Source organism: Martes martes, assembly GCF_963455335.1.
Source record: "Martes martes genome assembly, chromosome: 17".
NCBI classification, from domain to species: Eukaryota; Metazoa; Chordata; class Mammalia; order Carnivora; family Mustelidae; genus Martes; species Martes martes.
Window position 1 is genome coordinate 11,356,211 of NC_137905.1, and position 22,519 is coordinate 11,378,729.

Sequence of the window (22,519 nt, forward strand, 5' to 3'; positions counted from 1 at the left end):
CCAAAAGGGAAAATCCACATTCAGGTTAGTGCAGTGCTGACAGCTTTCTTGGACCCAACAGGTCAAACAAACAAAACAAAACAAAACAAAACAATACCAGGATCTTGAACAACATGCCCACTGCTTATATGCAATTTTCCATTAGAGGTCTTAATCAGTAAGAAAAGAAAAAAGAATTTAAAGACAAGAGAATATGAAAATAGGGAAGAAAAATTTCCACAGAAATTATAATATCTTGAGGTAGAAAAAAGGTTTACCAAAAGCAAGAAACAAAAATACCTAGTCAGCATGCTGAATTTCTAAAAAATGTATATAAGGAAAGGTTTATAAATTAAACTATATTAAAATTAAGAAATTATGGTTGCCAAAAGACACATAAAGAGAAACATCACCTGTGAAAAGTACGTGCAAAACAGCATATGATTAGTATCCCAAATTAAGGAAAATAAAATAAAATAAAGAAAAATGGGGTTGCCTGGGTGGCTCAGTTGGTTGAGCGTCTGAGTCTTGGTTTCAGCTCAGGTCATGGTCTCATGGGTTATGAGATCAAGCCCTGGGTCAGGCTCCATGCTCAGCAGGGACTCTGCTTGAAGATTCTTTCCCTCTCCTGACCCCCAACTCACACACACACACTTTCTCTCTCTAAAATAAATAAATCTTTTTTAAAAAAGGGAGAGATAGAGAAAGAAAAACTACCTTTAAATCAGTTAGAAAACACACTTGGAAAAATAGCACAAGGAAAGAGCAGAGAGCTCACAGAACAGAACCTATATAAACTGATGATCTAACTCATCAGTAAAAAGAAGTGTAAATCAAGACTACAGTTAGATACTATTTTACAGACAGTATATTCTCAAGATTTGAGAATTTTGACAACACCAGATCATCTGCAGAATGTGGGCCAAGAGGAGCTCCAACAGGCTGCTAGTGGGAGTGTACACTTGAGCACCTACTTTAAAAAACCATTTGTCATTAGCTTGTGCATTTGAACTTTCCATACCCTGACGCTCCTCCAATTCCCCTGATACATATGCCATCCCGGGCAGAGTATCCCTAGGACGAACTGCTGGTCTCCAGGAGTTTGCCTCTCTAACCCAAGGATGTGATACAAGTACTAGTATTTTCTCTGTCCCATGAGAAGAGAAAAGTTGGGAAACACTGACCTAGAGAAACTCTCGCATTGTGCACCAGGAGACATGCGGTTTCCAGAAACACTGTTTATATTAGGAAAGAACTGTTCACAACTCAAACACCCAATGACCAAAAACAGATCAATGAATTGTAGTACTCGTCACAGTGGAGTAATCTGCATCGGTACAAAGGAAACACACTAATGCACACCTAAGATATGGTTGAATCTTTAGACATAAAATTTTTAGTGAAAAAAATCAAATTATAAGAGACCATATAAGACATTTGTTTTGAGTATCTTAAAAATAAGCAAAGCTAAGCAATATGTTGTGGAATACATGTGAATTTTAAAAAAACTATTTAAAAAAACAAAGAAATGAAAAGCATAAAATTCAGGATAGTGGTTACTTCTGGAGGAAGGTAATGTGTCTATACTGTGTGTATATACATGTATGTACATATCAACATGCACATAAGGATATATATGAAAGCATACATCTGTCTATCATCTATGCTTTTTTTTAGGATTTTATTTATTTATTTGACACAGAGAGAGAGAGAGATCACAAGCAGGCAGCGAGGCAGGCAGAGAGAGAGGGGCAAGTAGGCTCCCCGCTGAGCAGAGAGCCCGATGCGGAACTCGATCCCAGGACCCTGGGATCATGACCTAAGCTGAAGGCAGAGGCTTTAACCCACTGAGCCACACAGGCGCCCCTATCATCTATGCTTTTATGTGTACCACATACAAAATTAAAAATAAGGCACAAAGAAAGAGGGAAGGGATAAGAATAATCTCACGGTGACCACAATATCCATATATGCTTATTTTATTCAGTTAGTTCTTCAATATATTCAATATTTATATATTTGTCTTTTATTTTATACAATTATTAAGTTGTTGCCATTTTTTACTCTAATCAGAAAAAACACTTCTTTCATATTTAGAATTTAACATAATTGGTAATTAAAAAACATGCAAGGTTATTGTCCCAATTTTTAAATTAACAGTAAGCAATTTCATTTAAATTAATCTAGGAATTATCTAGATTCATCTGAAATTTTATAAAGCTTATTCTGCCTGAACAGTTATTTTTAAAGTCATTAGTAGTTTCATTGCTTTAGTATTCAAACTACAATATTTTTGCAGTCCCGCTATTTGAAATGTTTTTCTTTAAAGCTAAATGTCTAGAGTATAAGAGATAAGGAATGCCAGCTTAACATCGGCATGCCTTTCAGAAGAATTTGCCTGAGATAGCATTTCACTTTTTAAGACCATCTCATTTTCATTTAGAGTCCACTTTTTCTTCCTGCACACCTGAAGTTCTTCAGCTAACTCTTAGGACAGACTTGGTAACTGGCCCACAAGTCCCTGCATGTCTACTGATTGGCCTAAGTACTGACTCTGTCCATCTGGTGGTAATTCAAGTATTAAGGAGGGCAGACATAAAGAGACACATAATCCATGGGGTGACAGAGGGAGTTCTGATTATGCCCAACCATGAGCAACTTACCAAAACACTTTAGAGCACTGTGGAAAGGGCCATGTGTGCGTCTGCACGTGCAAACAAGTGCATTATCTCTATGGGGAGAGGGCATGTGCCGGTGTGTATTTACAAGTACAGTCATTTTTGAATCATTATTGGTATTCAGGTGTAAGTGTGACCAAAAAAGGGTGTTTAACTGCAATTCACAATCAATTATGCAGATTCAAATCGATGTTTCAGATGTAAAATGCCTCTCCAGTGCAATCACTCTTGAGGGCATATATTTACTGCTCATTTGTTTTTGCCATTATAAACTGAGAATCAATACTGTTCTATTTTTAGCTTATGGTGGCATTAAAATAAGAGAATGGGTGTGATTTCATTTATGGGGGAAAAGACATGGGATATGGGAAATGGGTCAGGGAGGCTTCTGGTGTTTGGTAAAGTTCCAGTTATTGGTCTGAGTGGTGACTACATGACCTTATTATGTTTTACCACGAGCATACATATTTCGCCCATGAACTACTGTGTGTTTATTTAGCAATAAAATATTCTAAAGTTATTCTTGCATAAAACTAATAATAAGAGACATTCAGTGAATATTCTGTGCTAAGAACTTAACAATTTCACAAAGTTATTAATCTCTATCACTCTCTCTCCTCTTTGAGATACCAATATTACTTACAGATGAGGTAACTGACATACAGACTTCGGTTAATTTGCTTGTCTCACTGTAGTGGAACCACGATGTCTAAAAAGTTAGCTGGGGCCTAGAATCCAGGATGTAAGAATGACGTAACTCCAACTACTATTTCTTTAGATTTGGAATATAGGAATTTCATCAGATACCATTATGACATAAACAACTGTCTCTCAAGAAGTCGTATTACTGGGGCGCCTGGGTGGCTCAGTGGGTTAAGCCTCTGCCTTTGGCTCAGATCATGATCTCAGTGTCCTGATATCAAGCCCTGCATGGGGCTCTCTGCTCAGCACGGAGCCTGCTTCCCCCTCTCTCTCTGCCTGCCTCTCTGCTTACTTATGATCTGTCAAATAAATAAATAAATAAAATCTTTAAAAAAAAAAAAAAGAAGTCATATTACTCTTATTCCAGATGTGCCAAGCAACTTATTACCAAAAAACTATAAAATAATAAATAAACTATAAAACTATTGATCTTCAACAGTCTTGAAACAAGGGAGGGAGGTTTCAGACGGCAATAACAAGTCTGGAGTAAAAGGAATAGTTCCCTCTAGACCTTAGGAAAATGGAATTATGGATTAAACATCAGTCTCCTGTGAACTGAATTCTAGAAAACAAGTTTTCTCTGATTACGCCAGTAAATGCAGTGAGATACACGTTCTAGACTTGCAAAGCTGTGAACCACAACTGAAGGTGACTTAACACCCCAGGGGACAGTTAGCAACATCTGGAGACACTCTCGTCATCACAGATTGGGGAAATTCTAGAATCTAGTGGGTGGAGGCCAGGGGTGCTGCTATCATCCTATAGTGCACAGGGCAACCCTCCACAACAAAGAATTATCCAATCCCAAATGCCAATAGTGCAATAGCTGAGAAATCCTATCTTAGACTCTAGAAAGGCAACCCAGTGAACTAGTCTTCTCTGGACTAATCTCTCATCTAGAACTCTCGGCTTCCTCAAATTTTCATGATTAATAATTTATAGCTTCTCAGAGAGCATATCATCATTGTTCAGAGTGCATAAATATGTTAAGTATTTAAGCAAGGAGCATTTAAATCTGAAATAACATACTAAGTCAGTTCAAAAACATAATTGTATTATTTTTAAACAAAATACTATGTCAGATCATTACCACCCTGGTCCCTTCATCAGAGATGTATATATATGTACATTTATTTTATGCACATAATAGTATGTATGTATTACAGTATGCACATAGTATATTTGTATATGCACAAATGTGTACTTATATATATGTGTGTATAATAGGTATGTGTGTATAATATATAGATAATTTAATACATATATGTACATACATATACATATATCACAATGTATACATGCACATTTATAATGTGTATAAAGGCTGTATAAATGCTAAGTTGGCTATTAAATTATAAGTGATGGCATTCACTTACTGTATGCTAGCCTCATAAATATATATGAATATATTTTATATGAACACATATACATATAAATGTGTTATTAAAAAAAGAATACATACATGTATACATATCCATAAACATGAATTCACACAAACCAGAAATATACATTACATTATATGGTTTATACATTATATGTATATATAAATGTATAAAAATATGTATTTATATGTGTAAATATTTTGTAGATTTAAAGTTATATATGCATTAGTACACATGTATTTACATGCCTGAATATGCTATAGGTTATACATATTATATACCATCATATTATTATAAATATATACACATATTATATATTATACATACAACACAGGTATTACATATATAATGTACACATTTGCAAACATAAATATACAGTGTACAGTACTGGGCCTTCACACCGACCCTGCAAGTCTCCGAAGGACTGCCCACCGCACAAGTCATCAAGCAGGGAGCACCTGTGCTAACGGTGGAGGGGGCAGTTTGGGACCATACCTTCGACCTCTGCGGCCCCCTCCTGCTGCTGTGAGCAGATGTGCCGCCCAGGCTGGGGCTCTTACCCCAGCCCACTTCTCCCCCAGGGCTGCAGGCCGCTCACCTCTGCTTCTGGCCCATCATTGGCATATGTGCTGCCCGTTCTTTTTCTCTACAGCCCTTGCTTTGCCTTGGTGTGGAGGTCCTAGCCCCCAACTCCTCTCGATCTGTCTTTTGACAGATTGAGAAGGAAGGCTTCCAAATGACAGGAGCAGGACGGAACTGTTTCGCTGCCCTCCCTACCTGTTAGGATAGGCCCAGGGAGACTGAGGCCTCCCTGGCCCCGGGGCTGCTCTTTGCACCCCTCACCACCCGCACGTGGGACAGACTGGGCTGTCTACCTCCCAGCAAGAGTTCTGGCCTGCATCCACTTTCCTCCTAGGGGCTAGAGGGCAGAACAGGAGTCATCACAACCTCCACCCAGGCTTTGGGCTGCCCGCAGAACATGCTGGGGACTCAGCTCCCACTCCATCCCACCCCTCACCCAGCTCAGTGGCCGCAGGTGAGTAGCCAACTGCACTGCCCCAACTCCCTGGAGGAACCTGATGTGGACCGAGTACAGCCTGACGTCTCTATGATCGGAGGGATCAGGTGGGGCGGTACATCTAGGTCAAAGGGGCAAGGAGCTCATTAAGAGTCCAGCGGCTAATGAAATTTAAAAATACAGTCATTGGGTGCCTGGTTGGCTCAGTGGGTTAAGGCTTCTGCCTTCGGCTCAGGTCATGATCCCAGGGTCCTGGGATCAAGTCCCGCATCGGGCTCTCTGCTCAGTGGGAAGCCTGCTTCTCCCTCTCTCTCTGCCTGCCTCTCTGCCTACTTGTGATCTCTGTCTGTCAAATAAATAAATAAAATCTTTAAAAAAAAATACAGTCATTAAGGGGGGAAGGCTTGTACTATTCAAAACCATAGTAGGACATGTTTGGTTAATTAATGTCTTTTTCTATTAGAGGAAGAAATGGACATGACTCTTACTACTCTGTGTTTTTCCAAAATTGTTGCTTTTTATTCAACCTTTCTGAAAGTCATATTAGAATTTCCACATTAGCCTTGATACACTCAGAAATGTGAAACTAGAGTTTTTAATCTATTTTGTACAAAAAAAATTTCTATACCCTGATTACATGTAGAAGATAATTTTAATGAATTCTGTTAGAATATCCATATTAACCTAATTCATATTGAGACATTTTCACATACACACACACACACACACACAAAGATACACAAACCTACAGCTTTCAGGTCAATATCTCAGAAAAGTCACCATTTATTCTTCACATGAGAGAAAAACTTACCATTGTCATTAAAAGACAATGATAAATTAGATCTCTGGCAAATTGTGTATATAAAAAAACTCAATAGCCTCTTACAAATAAAGATGCAAGCTACAGTGGAAGTATTTTAATATACCTCGATTGAAAGTAATTTAATTTTATTTTACTAAGGGCTTTAATGCGTAATTCTCATAAGTAAGTAAAAGCTGTTCAGTTTTTAATAAAAGTAATTCAATTTTCTTAATCTCTGTGTAATACTACCTGTACTAAGATAATAGGTATAGGTTATTAGCTGCTTATGTTCTCAGTGCTTCACATGTATTAACTCATTTGATCCTGACAAATAGTCTGTATTACTTGATAGTATTAACTCCATTGGACAATGGAAGAAAAAGGTATACCATGGTTAAATAATTTACCCAAGGATACAGAACTCCTATTCTGAGTGAGTACACTATTGAAACAAGTATTGGTAATCTAATATATACCTGACCAAAACACAGGGCTGATTTGCAGTAGCATTTAGCTAAGCTGTCACTGAGTAAAACAACCTTCTCTATTATTTGGAAGTCCTGCCAAAATCACTGCATGTCTGCTAATAAATCATGTTTCCCAGAGGACTATACATTGGAGAAGGATAGGACTGGATTGAATAGGGTAGGATATAATGGGACAGGATAGGATAGAGAGCAAACATACTTCATTTTTTTTTTTTAACCAAAGTGGGACTTGAATTCACAACTCTGAGATCAAGACCTGAGTGGAGATCAAGAGTCAGGCACATGGGGTGCCTGGGTGGCTCAGTGGGTTAAAGCCTCTGCCTTCGGCTCAGGTCATGATCCCAGGGTCCTGGGATCAAGTCCTGCATCGGGCTCTCTGCTCCGTGGGGAGCCTGCTTTCTCCTCTCTCTCTGCCTGCCTCTCTGCCTACTTGTGATCTCTGTCAAATAAATAAATAAAGTCTTTAAAAAAAAAAAAAAAAGAGTCAGACACTTAACCAGCTGAGCCACCCAGGTACTCCCCATACTTAAAATATTTTAAAATTCCCATACAACTAGAGGCAGGGTTGAGATCTTAGGCAAGGAGCTTTAGAAACAACAGAATCTCAATCTTCTCAGAAAGACCTAGTCCAAATATTCCACTGACAGAATCAGGATTAAGGAATGGCCTTCTCTTCAAGAAATCCACTTCCTTGAACAAAATGTCTTATTCTAATCTATATTATTGAAATCGTCATTCAGTTGAAATTAAGAATCATCAATTAATCTAAGAAATTATGGAATTGTGCTAGCCTATATCAAAAATACTGTGTACAAGCCAAGACCTCATCCAAAAAATTAAACAACAATATTGTTCTTTTACCATAAGCCCAGTCTAAGTTAGTTCTACAAAATGTTCAAGGCCTAGTTTCAAGATTCCAGGAGTAGTCCCATCTCCCCACCCTGGCATGGCACAGGACCCAGTCCCTCAGGCGCCTCTGACTCTTGCCCGACTAGAGAACAGGTGTACAAATGGGCAATGGCCAGATGATATACAAAAACACAACTCTGACCTATAACCTACAGCAACCAGCCCAGGAAGCCAAGCTACTATCTACAGCAACAAGCCCAAAAAGCCAAATAATAACCCCTGTAGCAACTGGCCCCAAACAGCCAGGACTTGGCTAATAAGTTGCAGTTTTGTTAATTTTTACCTCTGCTTTCAACTCAGTACTGGATAAATGTATTTAGTAGAGATTTCTAAATCTCTACCAAATATAGAAGGAACTGAATACACACACTTCATCCATCACATAGGATGTCCTGCTTCTGCTCAGCCTGCTTTCTGCTTCCTCATGTCAGCAGCCTCCAACCCGAGCATACCTTCAGGTATAAAGCTTTCCCTCCACCATGCCTGCCTCTGAGTCTCTGCACAACACAAGTGATGATGGCTCACTCTCTTGCGATAGTGAACTCAGAACCACTAGCCTTTGTCTCTTCTCAGGGTCTTCCTTTACTGCCATGATAATGAGTTCTTCCCAACTCTGTAGGCTCATCTGCACAGTTGTAATCATCTCGGGCATTCGCTCAGCACATCAAAGAAAAGCCCCAGAAGTTCATCCTAAGAACTCCCAGAAGACCCAGGTATGTCTGAAAAGCATCATCAGCCTCCTGATATAAAAACTACATGCATCAGCTCCAGGTTGTCTCTGGAACTGAAGTTGGAACCGGCGCCTGTAGTGCAGCCAGTACCACGCTAGCTCAGAAACCAATAAAACAGACTTCCAGATTAATCCCTATCCAATGGAGAGTTTTGTTCCTTCTGCAAATGTCTTTCTGCTTTTCCTATGGCTTCATCAGGCTGGTTTAAAGATTGAAAAGTGGTTAGTGTTCCATACAACCCCCCTTCTTCCCTCCACAGCTAAGTCAACCACCCATGTATGGAGGCAGCTACTACACAGTAACATTCTGGCAAGAAAAAGAAGAAAAAGAAGAAGTTTTAAGGAATAGTGATACAAGTGGTCTTAAATAAAATACAATTTTTCGGAAGCGCAGGTGACAAAATATAGGCCGATCCTAATTTCATCTCTCCTCATCATCTAAAATAACATTTCAACTCAATTAAATACCACTGAGTGTGCACCACTGCTAAATTCTTTAGCTTCTTTGAGTATTAAATTTGACCTCGGCATGAAAATTAACACTCACTTGAGGATACTAGCTTTAGGTATATGAAGTAAGACAAACATGAGCTTCTAACTTTGTCCATCAGGGGCTTAAATCTAAGAACAACATATTGCTGCAATTTAAAACAAGTAAGTATCGGTATTTTTTCTAGAAGTGGTCAGACTCACGGGGTGATTTTCTCATTGTCAAGAATTTATTATTGCAGCAGCCTCTCGGTTTCTATAAATTTTCTCCTATAGACGCCATATATACATTTCGTCCTATAGACGCCATGTGTGAATTATATATATAATTGTTTAACATGCTGTGATGTTAATGGGATAAGCTTTCACTTGGAGGCAAACACTGGCTTACGTGTCCCAAGTTAGAGCCTTGGTTTGAACCGCTTTCCCAATTAATCTGCACGATTAATGGATTAATGGGAAGGCAGTTAACTTTTAATGACAACACAGCCAGAGGCTGATTGATTTTAGAGGCTTAATAGCAACTATTTAAAGTCCAGATTTTAGGACAAGGAGCCCTACAAATCCAACAACAAAACCAACCAAAGTTGAAAAGGTAAAACAAATAATTACAAAGCAAAGAGGTATCAGAGCTCTAAGACCCTGCACACGTCATGAACTTTTCCCGACAAAATGGCCACATGTGACACTGTGACGAAGAGACTGAAGACCTGTAACACATAACTTTAAGCAGTTCCTTTTACGACCACATCTAAATTTCAGAACTGACTCTTGATTTAAAAAGGACTTACAGGGAGGGGCACCTGGGTGGCTCAGTGGGTTAAAGCCTCTGCCTTCGGCTCAGGTCATAATCCCAGGGTCCTGGGATGGAGCCCCGCATCGGGCTCTCTGCTCAGCAGGGAGCCTGCTTCCCCCACCCCGCCTGCCTTTCTGTCTACTTGTGATCTGTCAGTCCAATAAATAAAATCTTTAAAAAAAAAAAAAAAAGGACTTACAGGGAAACTTTAGATAGTCTAAAACTGAAAATAATTCAAATAGATTTCAGAATGTAAGACACAGATTAAATTGACATTAAATCCATGGTAGGACAACTACAGTCAGGTGGTAATGAAGACATTTCTTTAAAAGAAAATAGGTTTGTAATATATTATACAGAACTTTTTCTTCTCCTTTTTCTTTTTCTTTCTAATAGGTTCGTGTAAAAATTCTTGAGTGAATTACACAGACAGTTCTTTGCTTTTCATAGCCCAGGAATAGAGACAGAGAAAGTAAATGGATTGCTGTTTATTGCTGATGTAACAAATTGCCACAAACTTGGTGGTCTCTGAAAGCAACAAAAATTAATTATCTTACAGTTCTGATGTCTGAAATTCAGACTTGACTTCATGGGCTAAAATAAGGTTTCGGCGGGGCGATGTTTCTTCTGGAGGCTCTGGGGGAGAATCTGAGTGCTTCCCTTTCCCACCTTCTACAGGCCCGTTCATTGCCTTACATATGGCCCCTGATTATCACACCTCTCCCTGACTCTTCTGCTGCTCCCACTTTTGAGAATTCTTGTGAGGACACTGAGCCCACCTGGATAATCCAGGATAATCTCCCCAACTCAAGAGCCTTAATCTAATAACATCTGCAAAATCCTTTATGCCCTACAAAGGTTACATAGTCAAAGATTCCAGGGATTAAGATGTGCACATCCTTGGAAGGCCATTACTCCGCCTCCCACAGTTACCAAACTCGAGGTGTAAAACCAAGAAAGAAAATTTTTTGTAGATTCTATGCCTCAAAATATTGCCCATTCATTGTTAAAATGCACTTTTGAGTCTGATGTGGGGACACACATATATTGCTTTAAAGATGAGAACTCCCATTTTTAGTAAGCCATTAGAGTTAATGAACCCACACATATGATTGCAATTTGAGACAGACAAGACTGGTTCATTCCCAAAGCCACTTGGAAGATTACCCCAAGCCTCTCCTCAGTGCACAAAGCTGGAACATTTCGAGCAACTGCTTCCTTTCCAAGTCACAGCCAGACTTTCCTTTACTACATGCTACTCCTCCTGAGAGCCACCACCCCTCACTCCCTTCTGGAAGGTCCCTAACCTGAACAGGCATCTATCATGGCACCTCCTAGGTGGTCTGGGTCTCCACTTGCTGGGATCACATGATCAGCATCACATTGTACCTGTCACCCCACGCAGAAGCCAGCACGTGGTGTAGCATAGTGAGTTCAAGTACAGCTTTGGAGCCATCCTCCCTCGGCTCAAGTCCTGCCTCTCCAATTACTAAGTGATCTTAAACGCTTCATTCAAACTGCCTCCCCCCATCTCTAAATGGGGATCACGATTATACTAAGGTAAATAGGGGTTTCTGAGGATTAAATGAGTCAGCATATAAAGAGTACTGGCACCTGGTGTATAAGTACATATAAGTGTTTGTGATTGCTGCCCTAAGTGTTTATTATTATAAATCCAAAACTTCAAGAGTTGGAAATGAATAAAATTTAGCTGGATGTCTCTTACAAAATTTTATTATAGGAATTTTCCCTTGAGAAGGAGAGAGGGGGTAGCATTTAACGTGCTAAACACAGTATCATCCTACCCTCTAAAAAAATGGGAAAAAAAAAAATTGGCACAGAATTACTAACCCAAAAAAGGAAGTAAAGCATCCTTGCGATGCACTGGTTTCCCATTAAGAAACAATTTTTAGTGCTCCAAAAGGCCATATTTTTCTTTATATCTCTCAAGCTTTAGATATATTTTCTTTTCTTTTATTTAGATTTAGATTTATTATTCCAGGGAAACAGGATTTAAGACTGCATATAATACAGAAATTGAGTGGCCACAATTCCCAAGGAAAGTGGAAAGGAATTCAGAGAACACGAGCATCTTTTCATTTGGACACCTTTGATGATGTCATTAGAATGTTCAGGAGCATTCACGCTGTGCCCAGCGAGATCACATGTGCACGAACTCACAGCAATGATGACCTCCTAAGTGTGTGCTATTTCCATTAACTGATATTTTCAACCTGAAATTGCGATGTTTTAGACTTTGATTCCTAGAGGGAAAATTGAGTAAGCCTCAATTCAATTCCTATTCTAGTCATATTAGATGATATTTCGACATTTCTGAGCAAATACTCCATTTTATTACTAAATTATTTTGAGAGTTGTTATTTGTGTCTCAAAATATCGCACTTAAAGATGAAGGCTGAAATGCTGCATAGTGATAAGGAGTTTTTCTGCAGATAAATGCTTTTTAATAAGTGAGCCCGTAAAGCAATTTTAATAAACAGCTATTTCTAACTAAGGGTGGGAGAGAGGGTACTAAGCCAACTAGAAACAATAACCTTCCTTGAGTAATAACATGAAATTAGATGGAGGATATTTCCATTTCATTGGTTAAGATTATTGTGTTTGATTTCATAATCAAGCAACGGACAAGCTCGACTGGCCTTGGGGTACATTCCCACTCTGCTTTTGACAGCTTAGTTAAAAGCTGGCTGAGCAGATACGAGTTGGCTCAGCAAGAGAAGAGGCTGAGAGCTGCTCTGAGCTCTGGAACCTCCCTCTTTCCAACAAGGCCACACCCTCACTACAGAACCACAGGCTCCTGCAAGGATACCTGGGTGTCTCCAGCCCCTGATCTCCTTAAATATAAGCAGCACCATGGCACAGACAGCTCTCTGCTGGAAAGATAGCCGAGTATGTGAATTCTTCAGGAGGTAGAATTCTAAGACAGCCCCCCAAATTCCAGCCCCTTGCTACAGATACCTCACATAACCTTCCCCCTTGAGTGCAGGCAAAATCTGTGCATATGATGGGATATCATTCCTGTGATTATATTACATTAAATGGCAAGAGGTATTTTGCAGATGTTGTTAATTAACTAAGATCCCTAATTTAGCTGATTTTTCGTTACTAAAAAGGGAGACTATCCTGGGTGGACACGATCTCATCAGGGGAGCCCTTCAAAGAGTCCTAAAGGTCAAAGACACAAACAAGAAGCGTGAGTGAAACTGCTCCCACCAGCCTTGAAGGAGAAAACTGCCAGGTTAGGGTAGCACCCGTCTCTAGGTGCTCAGGACAGACCCAGACCGAGAGCAAGCAAGACAATCAACGGCCTCAACTGCAAGGAAGTAAACTCTGCTAACAAACATGTGACTCCAAGCCTTAGACAAGACTGCAGGACACACCCTTTGTGCTTCTAGGTCTTCCATCTCTTTCTAAAACGACTGTAACCCTTCCAACATCCTGGTAACATTCCTTACAGCAAATACTGGGAACTCATTTACTTCCTGGTCTCTCGGTATATCTGAGGTCCCATATTATTTACAAACACCATTCTATTAGTTGTTAATGTTATCTTAGGTATACGTACTATGTCTCAAATTAGATCAGAAATAACTTAAAAATAGAAAATACATATCTCCATTCCTTTGCATATCCCACCATGATCTACTAATAATAGTAGATACTAATAGTCACCATTTGACTTTAGAACTTAAAATACTAACATACTAAAATACTAAGAGTCGCCATTTGACTTTAGAACTTAAAATAATTGGCGTAAAATAATCCTTGGAACTTTGAATATGCTGAAGGTATCACAAGTGGCCATGATATGTCATTCTGTTTTTGAAGACTACTATGACTTAAAACTGATAGCTCTCATAGCACAACACAAAACTTAGCAGTGCCATTCAAAATCTTTCTCTTTTTCCAAGCTAATTGTTTATATACTTTTCCTACACACACTTCTCTGCAATTAGAATAATGTATAGCTTTTACTTTTTTTTCATGTATAGAAGTTATCATTTTCACGTTAGTTCCTACAAAATTCTGAGTTGACCCAGGATTTGTTCACTCGTTCACACCCGTACCTCTCCAGTATAAATGCCATCTTCTCAACCTATCACTCGGGTTCTTCCCTGACACGTCACAGCGTCTAATCTACGACATCTTCATGGAGAGCAGCTTAAAGCATTACTAAGATGAACTGATCGGTGCCAATGTACCAGTGACATTTTAACTGGCATCCTCCAGAGAAAAACGCTAAGAACAGCAATAGTTACGCGTCGCGTGTGCTACGTTCCAGCCACATCAAATCCCTACCAGAATCCTGCGAGGAAAACACTGTCTCCATTTTCTAGATGTGGACTTGAAGGTCAGGAATTTAAATGTCCTGCTGAAGGCTTTGGCTTATGACTTTTTGCCATTCAGCACCTTCACTTTGAATAACTACGTTACGTCGCCAGCACAGCTCTCCCACTTGGTTGCCCAAGCCATCGAAGAGTTACTTGAGCAAGAACACTGAATACGCTGTCCTAAGTGGACACGGCGTGGCACAGGCAAGGTTCTTTGTATAAAGAACAATGGAACACATTCTCTGTGGTGACATTTCTTTAAATGTGCATCAGTGATGCTCTAGACGCCACTTGCAGAAAGTCACCTTATTCAACATTTTTTGAAGATAAAATATGGTGATAGATGCAATTAAAAATCCCCACCAGGTTTTTGCTCCATTCCTTTGCTTGGTAAAAGAGATTCCAAGGGTCTGCGTATGAGAAACCTTATAAAAGGGTGGTCGTCCTGGAACTGGTCGGCAACCCAGTTGGCCAGTACGGCTGCAGGCAGCTGAGCCCTTGGAGAGCTTCTTGTGGCTGCAGCCCCCATGACTTCCAGGATGTGGTCACTTCACTCACTGGCTTTCTGCCCGAATTTCACATTCCAATGAATTTCTCCACTTGGAGATTGAGAATTGAGGCCAGCATTAAGGCTTTGGCAGTTTCTCAGCACTGCCCCTCCTCCCACCCTACCCCTACACACATGAGTGCAGTCATCTAAATAATCAAATTGCCCTCCATAAAACCCAGAGCATTTATTTTAAACTCATATTTAACTCTACTTCCTCTTGTCCCATTAACCCTTCATATCAATGCTCTATGACCATTACATTTTGGTTAAATGTGATGATCCCATTTTGATTAAGAGAACAGTTCTGTTCGGGTTCATTGCCCTGCGCCACTGTGAGACCATCAGCTTGGAATCTCCTCCACACAAGGAGCCACTGGTGGACCTCCTCAGGCTCAAGTGCCCTCCTTGTCCTCAAGGCACCCTATGTAAGACTCCTACACAATAATTAATACACTGAAATTCTGTGCTCACATGCTTCCGTCCCTGTCTATATGTTCAACCCCACAGTGTAGTTGGAAAGGCCCCATGCTTCTGGCTGTGGCAGTAAAATAAAAGAGGTGGGTGTAGAGACACTGAGAGGCAAACAGCTAGTAATATGTGACTACTCGCAGAGACGGGTGAAGGTAGCAGAGAAAAATGACTCATAGGGTTTCTGGCTGCGGGTTACCAGAAAAAGATGAGGCATCTGATAGGAAGAGGAGGGGACAGGAGAGCACACGTGACTTCTGGATTCTAGGTTAGCATCTGACTTATCAGGTCTTTTAGTACAAATATTACTATTAAAGAAATATATAAAACTGACATCTTTATAGCTTGCACGCGCCAAACAAAATCACAGAGGGCAAGCTGTTTGGAGTTCTTGGGTAAAGTGACCTGAAAACAGCACGCTGGAGGATGCACATATAACCATTAATACAGTGAAATCTTATCTATCCATTGACCAATCAATGGATTGATCATAAATTTGGGGGCTTCTTTTTGATTAGTAAATGTTGACAAGCTTAAGACATAACAACTAACTCCTTCTAAGCCTGAGAATATATATTTCATTTAAGTTAAGGGAAGTTTAAGTGCTGGATTGGAATCAAGATCTTCCTATAAACTTCCTACCTCATTCTTTAGTACTAAGGATTTAATTTCCATTGTAAATTAACTCATAATATGCACATCTGGAAGAACAGGTCCTTTGTTTTTTAGAGCTACAACATAATAAATCAAATATATATTATTGTCGTTGAATAAAAATAAATATAAATAATCATCTTTTATTATAGCTCAATAGCTCAATATTCAATACCGCAAGTTGTTTGCAGTGTAGATCATTTCTAGGGGCAGGGCACATCCTTACTTATTAGAATTCTGAGTATACGTTTGCTGGTTTTAAGCAACATTTAAATTAAATAAGTGTATTACACATGCTGAAATCTAAATGGCCAAGAAAAGCCAGCTAAAGAGCATCATCAATTGTAACAGCTTTCTAAAGACCAGTTGCTGGTTTGGTTGGCCTTGAAATTCAGATGTTTAAAATATTAAAACACTTTTTAAAAGAGAAGTTTCCTTCTCATTTTTAGTAAGTCCTCCGAGTTCACATACACATCAGTAAAGGTTATTTCTTGACAACTCTGTCGAGTAAAAACCTTCCGGGTTTTTCTTCATAGCCGGACATGTCCAGGGACATATTTTTAAAACGTAATCGCTGCCGGCGGAGGGCCATTCAAAGCCTCCAATGCTTCCTGTCACAGATTTTTAAACCTCACGAGATGGTTTAACACCGCAGAACACGCTGGAGAATGGAAGCTTCCTGGAAGGGTGGTTACCTCAGCTCTTCTCAGTGTTTGGAATATATCAAATATGGTCAACAATTCAACAGAATTCACCTCTGGCTTCCAAATCCTTCGATACAGCAAAAGAAGTGAGTTCAAAATGATGCAGCATATCCAAAAATGTTTCAGTTAGCACCACCTAATGAACTGTACCATTTTTCTTCTTCTCTCTCTCCCCCACCCTTCCATTCTGAGAGCAGAGTCTATACATCTTCATAGGCCTGTTTTCTAGTACACACTTCAACAGGGCAAGCACAGGGTAAATGTTTAATTAAATTGAACATAACTTGAAGAGCGTATTGTAAAATTTTAATCAACTTTCGCTCTTCCATTTTATCTGTGTCCTCTTCTTACACATTAAGTGATGGATATACGCCGGGGCAGAATGTATTTGTCCCAAAGTATTTAAACAACTCCACTGAATAGGCATTCAGCCTCTTATCATTAGAGGCAAATATTGAATCTCTACTATCTGAGCCAAATGGGTGGGGCCGGGGCAGGTATCTGAGAGGGAGACAAGAAAACCTCCTAGTTATCAGTCACAGGGAAGAACACTCCATGAAACCTTCAATTCAGGATATATTCTGGTTCCTGCCAAAAGTAAAAGTCTTCATTAAAATGCAGCCATGTGTGACGCCAGAAAGTATTGTGTATGAGCCTTATCTCGGAAAGATTTTACTCAGTATGTCACCGTGGCACGAATCTTCGTAAAATACTGCATTATACATATCACACACAATCTCAAGAAAATTTAAATCTGATCTTTGTAGGCAGGTTGGAGAAGAGAATGGAAAAAGAAAAGAAACAAACGTGAAGACAGTTAAAATTCCTTCAGCGGGAAGAAAGCAGCTACAAAGCTGCATATTATACTTTCTGGAACATAAACACATTTATAATAAAACCAAAGTAAAAACCGCCAGCTGGAACCGACCTCTCCTTGCTCTGAAGTATCTCTTGTGTTCAGTCTGTCAGGGTGTCCTGTCAGTCTTTCATGTTCACGCGGGACAAGTCCGCTGCCTGCTCCTTATGGCCTCTGTCACTATCTGGGTTATTTCGTGGCTCTTATTACGTCTTACGTGAATTAATTCACCAGCTCAATATCTGTTTTCTATGTTTCCAGGTTAGATGCTAGTGTCTCGCCTTTCCCTCGTTACTCCCATCTTTACACTGCCAGGAGTTTTAACTTTACAAAATACACATCTAATCGATGTCGCTCACGTGCAGCTCACACTTAGAATATTAAGATGACCTTAGAGATAAAATCCTTAGGACTTCCCATGACTGCTTCATGACTATTTCTTTAGCTTTCTCTGCTGCCACTCCTCACCTTCAGCCAGTCCTGGACGGCGTAAGATGCCTTCAGATGCTCTCTGCTTTCGCGGGGCTCCTTCTCATTGGAGTGTGCTTCTCCCTTCGTTTCCCTCCTGGTTCTCCCATTCGTCCTTCAAGAAACAGCTGTCTCTGGTGCTCTGCCTATAACCACCCAAATGTCTCGCCTCTCACACTGTGCTGTGCTCTTTTCCGAGACCAGAAAGTGACAAAGCTGAGCTTTAGGCCAAAACAGCAATGAGCACATGGCCTGCAATGACACTGGTCACCCTATCAGCACCCTGAACAGTACCGTACATTCTGTTGTAAGGGAAATCAAAACCTTAGGCATAAAATATGATTTCAAAAGCATTATGTATCTGGGAGTCAGAACTCCCATTCTCAGTTGTTGGCAAGAAGTTACTGATTGTGACCATTTTAACATTTCAAAACCACTGATGCTGAAGACATGTGTAATGATAGGGAGCATGCTAAATATTTGTTGAGTGAATAAATGAATAAAATGAGCAGGGTAAGGTGAAACCCCAAGAGGCCTCAGAAATTACAAGGGTGAGAAATGCTTTAATAGACTGAAGGAACAATCGTGTATCCCAGGGAAGAGTTATTGTATGAAACCAAACGCATCTGGGGGTTGTAAACATTATTTCACCAAGAATTTTTATAATATATTTAACTAGCATTTCTTTCTTAGGTATAATCCTCTGAATCATCAGTGCCAACTGAAAAATAACCAGGGTCCCAAAAGCATGCAATTTCAGGGTTCATTTAACATGGAACATATTCACCCAGTGTAATTTGTAGGGATAAATTCCCAAACTATCAACTCAAAGTCAGTAAAAAATACAAGAACTCATCTTTTGTCAATTCTAGTAGTATTACCGGTCATTTATTGATCTTGAAAGGACATGAGAGGAAGCACATGAGAGGTAAACAAGGGTTTACCAAATAAATCAGAATGGCATTACATCAGGAATTTAGACTGAAGCAGAGTGTGTATCACAGTCTGCCTTTCATTATACTATAAGGCATGTCTTTCTTTCTTCTCCATTTGGTTTTGGTTCCCTGAATGCACGGAGTTATGATTTTACCCTACTACCCTGACTAGAACAAGAAAACTCACCGGGAGCTGTTTGAGAGGCTGAGTGGATGGATGGATAATTTGCTTGCCCAGCCTCCGAAATCCAGAAACCCTAGGGTAACTCTGATACTTGTTTCCCTGTGCATCACATCGGAAGCTTGTTTAGAAATAAGCAGAAACCTTGAAATGGCAACTGGGTAGACAGGCAGGAACTTACTCTGTTTCCATCTCTTGCTTTTAGAAGAGCGTATAGCTTAAGAAGCATCTATCGGATGTAAAGTACAAAACTGACCACAACTTTCAGTTCAAAACACTCCACTAAAAATGCTCCATTTGGTTCTGGGCATCAATTGCGTTTTTTAATTTAAAAAAATAGTTCATTCTAGGCAAAGCAATAAATTTCAACTCTAAGTTTAAACATTTGCTTGAACTATTTCACCTGGTATTTTGTCAAGCACATGAAATATGGGATTGAATACCCTTATTTTCAACAATATCCAATTAGTTCCAAGCTATGAAGGTATATTTGTGAGACACTGCCTTAAGTGCAGAGTCACATAAGTCCACCTAACAAACGTATCGTACAAATTATAGGCCAATGAATTAACGCCTTACAAAATCATTTTCCCTTAGTATTTTTTACTTGTGGAATCAGGAAGATAAGAAGGGAACTAGAATGCATCTCATCAATATAATTATATCAAATGAAATATTATTAAAATGGGAGTCTCATTGCTTTGCTTGATAGAACAGATATTTAAAGGTGTGGTACATTGTGTGTACCAAGGGAGGAGGAAATTTCGAGAGCCTTTGGCATACTATAAAAAGAACTGGGCTAGAAGAATAGGGGTCAGCAGTCAGAGAAAGAATGAAGCACAAAGTGCCCTTAATGCCTCTGATATTTCTCTTTTTTAGAAATGGGTTGGGACTAATGAGGAGCGCCATTCAAAGACATATCAGATATTTCACAGAATCCTGTCTACTCCCTGGAAAACTGGCTCAAACATATGGGTGTCGGCCGTTCAAAACTGGAAATCTGAAACGTTTTCTTTTTCATTTTGATCTTCATTAAATATGGGTTGCTCTCCCTGATTTCAGAGGGAAGAACAATATTGACGAATACTAGCCTGTTTTTGTGAGATGTTGAAATTTTTCTCAGAAAGAAAGAAGAAATCCTAAGTCTTTCTAAAGAAAGACAGAACTCTAAAGATACCAGAAGGATATCAAAGTCAGTATCAAGGGAGGAGTGAAATGGCAGGTAAGAGGTTCTTTCCGTAAACAGTGACTCATGTCTTCTGGAGAAAACACTAGGCTCCTGGTTACAACTGAAAACCTCCACCCGCGGCAGCCCATCATAGGCCAGGGGCATGGAGTTCCTGAGAGGGACACATGTAGGGATGATTGGTGGTGCTGCTGAGGGCTACCAAGACGAGACAGCGGTGTGTATAACTGACAGGACCAATTGATGAGTGAGCGGGTTTCCTGCAGGGTGACAGATGCGCTTCTGAGATCTGTCAGACGTGGCAATCTCTACCCACCTCCTCTGATCCATGCTTGAACAAATGATACTGCTAGAAGAGACAGAGAACCATCTTTAAGTGTTATAAATTCTTGAGCAGGAAAGGGAAGTGTGTAAGACAGCTATTGCTTTAAATTTCTCCTTCCAAAAGAAATTTAGATTTTTGCCAAAGTGGGACAAAGACATTGAACAGTTTGTGACACTGACATTTGTAAATGGCTTCAGATACTGTGATCTTAGAGAACTATGAGAATCTGAAGATCGCCAATACTAGTACAAGCAGATACTGGTAGACTAGGAGAATTTAAAAATAAATCAATGAACAATCAATTGGTTCAAAATAGAGGAATGTTTAAATAAGAGTGCATCCACTTGATAGATTATTACGAACCATTAAAAAAGATAAATACAAAGACTATTTAGCCACAAGAGAAATGCACTGGGAGGATGGAAAAACACCCATAAGAGGAAAGACTGGGTGCGAACAGATGCTGTGTTAAGATTGAGTGAAATAATGTATGGCAAACATCTGTTCCAGTTCCCAATACTAGAGGGCATTCTACAAATTTAAAATTAGACAAATTTTAAATTGAATTTAAGGAAGTTATTAGAATCATGGTTGTTTGTTCATTTTATTTACGTCGTATTTGTTTGTTTGTGGCTAGACACAGAAGGATCACAGGAAGAAAAGGGAGAGCCTGAGATTTGCAGACAGAAAGAGGAAAAGCACCAGCGAAAACAAACTGCAAAATCCACTTTGGAGAAGGGGACACGAGAAACACACAGAGCAAATCACTACGTAACTGTGGCTCGGCAACACGGAGGAGAAAGTAATTTGGAGGGGGTTAAAATAACATTTGTGATAAAAGCTGTGGGAGTGTGGCTGATAAATAAAGAGGTGATTTTTAATAAAGGGAAGTAAGTTATCATCCTGTACATCTCTAAGACTTGTTGGAAGGACGATTTAGAACAGAATAATGCTCACAAAGAAAATTATTTCCTTCAAAGTTATAAAACCATTGTGAAATGATGGGAAGGCAATCTTTGGTGTCACTAAGATGCACTCCTCTAAGGGATATCAGAAACTCTCAGGTGGAGACAGGTAGAGAGCACCAGGCGCAGATAAAAGGAAAGAAGAGACAGGACCATGGTAGCTAGCAACCACGCAGCAGGAGCTAACGGAGAAGCGCACTGGGTGTCATCCTAGCAACGCCATTGGAAAGGGAATCAAGTGGAAGACGATGTCACTCACCTGATATGTTTCAATCAGTAAAAACAATGTATCTGCTGTTGAACTTGCAAAAATTCTCCCAAATATCAAGAGATTTACTATATTCAGGCAGCTGAGACAGGGAGAGCACTCATTACAAACTGAATTGTGCCCCCACCTCAAAATTCATATATTGGAGCCTTAACCCTCAATGTGACTATAGCCAAGATCCAGGGCCTTAAAGGAAGTAATTAAGGTTAAATGGGCTCATAAAAGTAGCGCCCGTCAGCAGCACAAGGCCCTCATCGTGGGATGGGACTGATGGGACTGGTGTCCTTACAGGAAGAGGAAAAGACACCAGGGATCTCTCTCTGATCACACACACAGAGGAAAGGCCACAGGAAAAGGGTGGCCATCTGCAAACCACGAAGAAAGTCCTCACCAGAAACCAACCCTGCCAGCGCTTCGATCTTTGAGTTCCAGCCTCCAGCACTGGGAAAAAACAAATTTCTGTTGTTTAAGCCTCCCAGCCTGTGGTTATTTGTTATGGAAGCCCTCACAGACTAATACAATGCCCAAAGGGAATGGAGAAGGGAATGGGCAAGGAGAGGGATTTAATAGAGAAAGAAACAACACTGGCAGAATGCCTGGGTCACACGGTGTTACAAGCTTGCAGAAAGGAATT

The 22,519-nt window shown here is 39.8% G+C and overlaps 1 protein-coding gene across 6 annotated transcripts in view; it reads right to left on the reverse strand.

Moving 5' to 3' along the window:
- The window catches only part of CNTNAP4 (contactin associated protein family member 4), a gene marked incomplete at both ends in the record, with an annotated part of 234,878 nt that overhangs the window by 199,889 nt on the left and 12,470 nt on the right, over window positions 1-22,519 (reverse strand). The gene's annotated exons all lie outside the window — the stretch shown is intronic.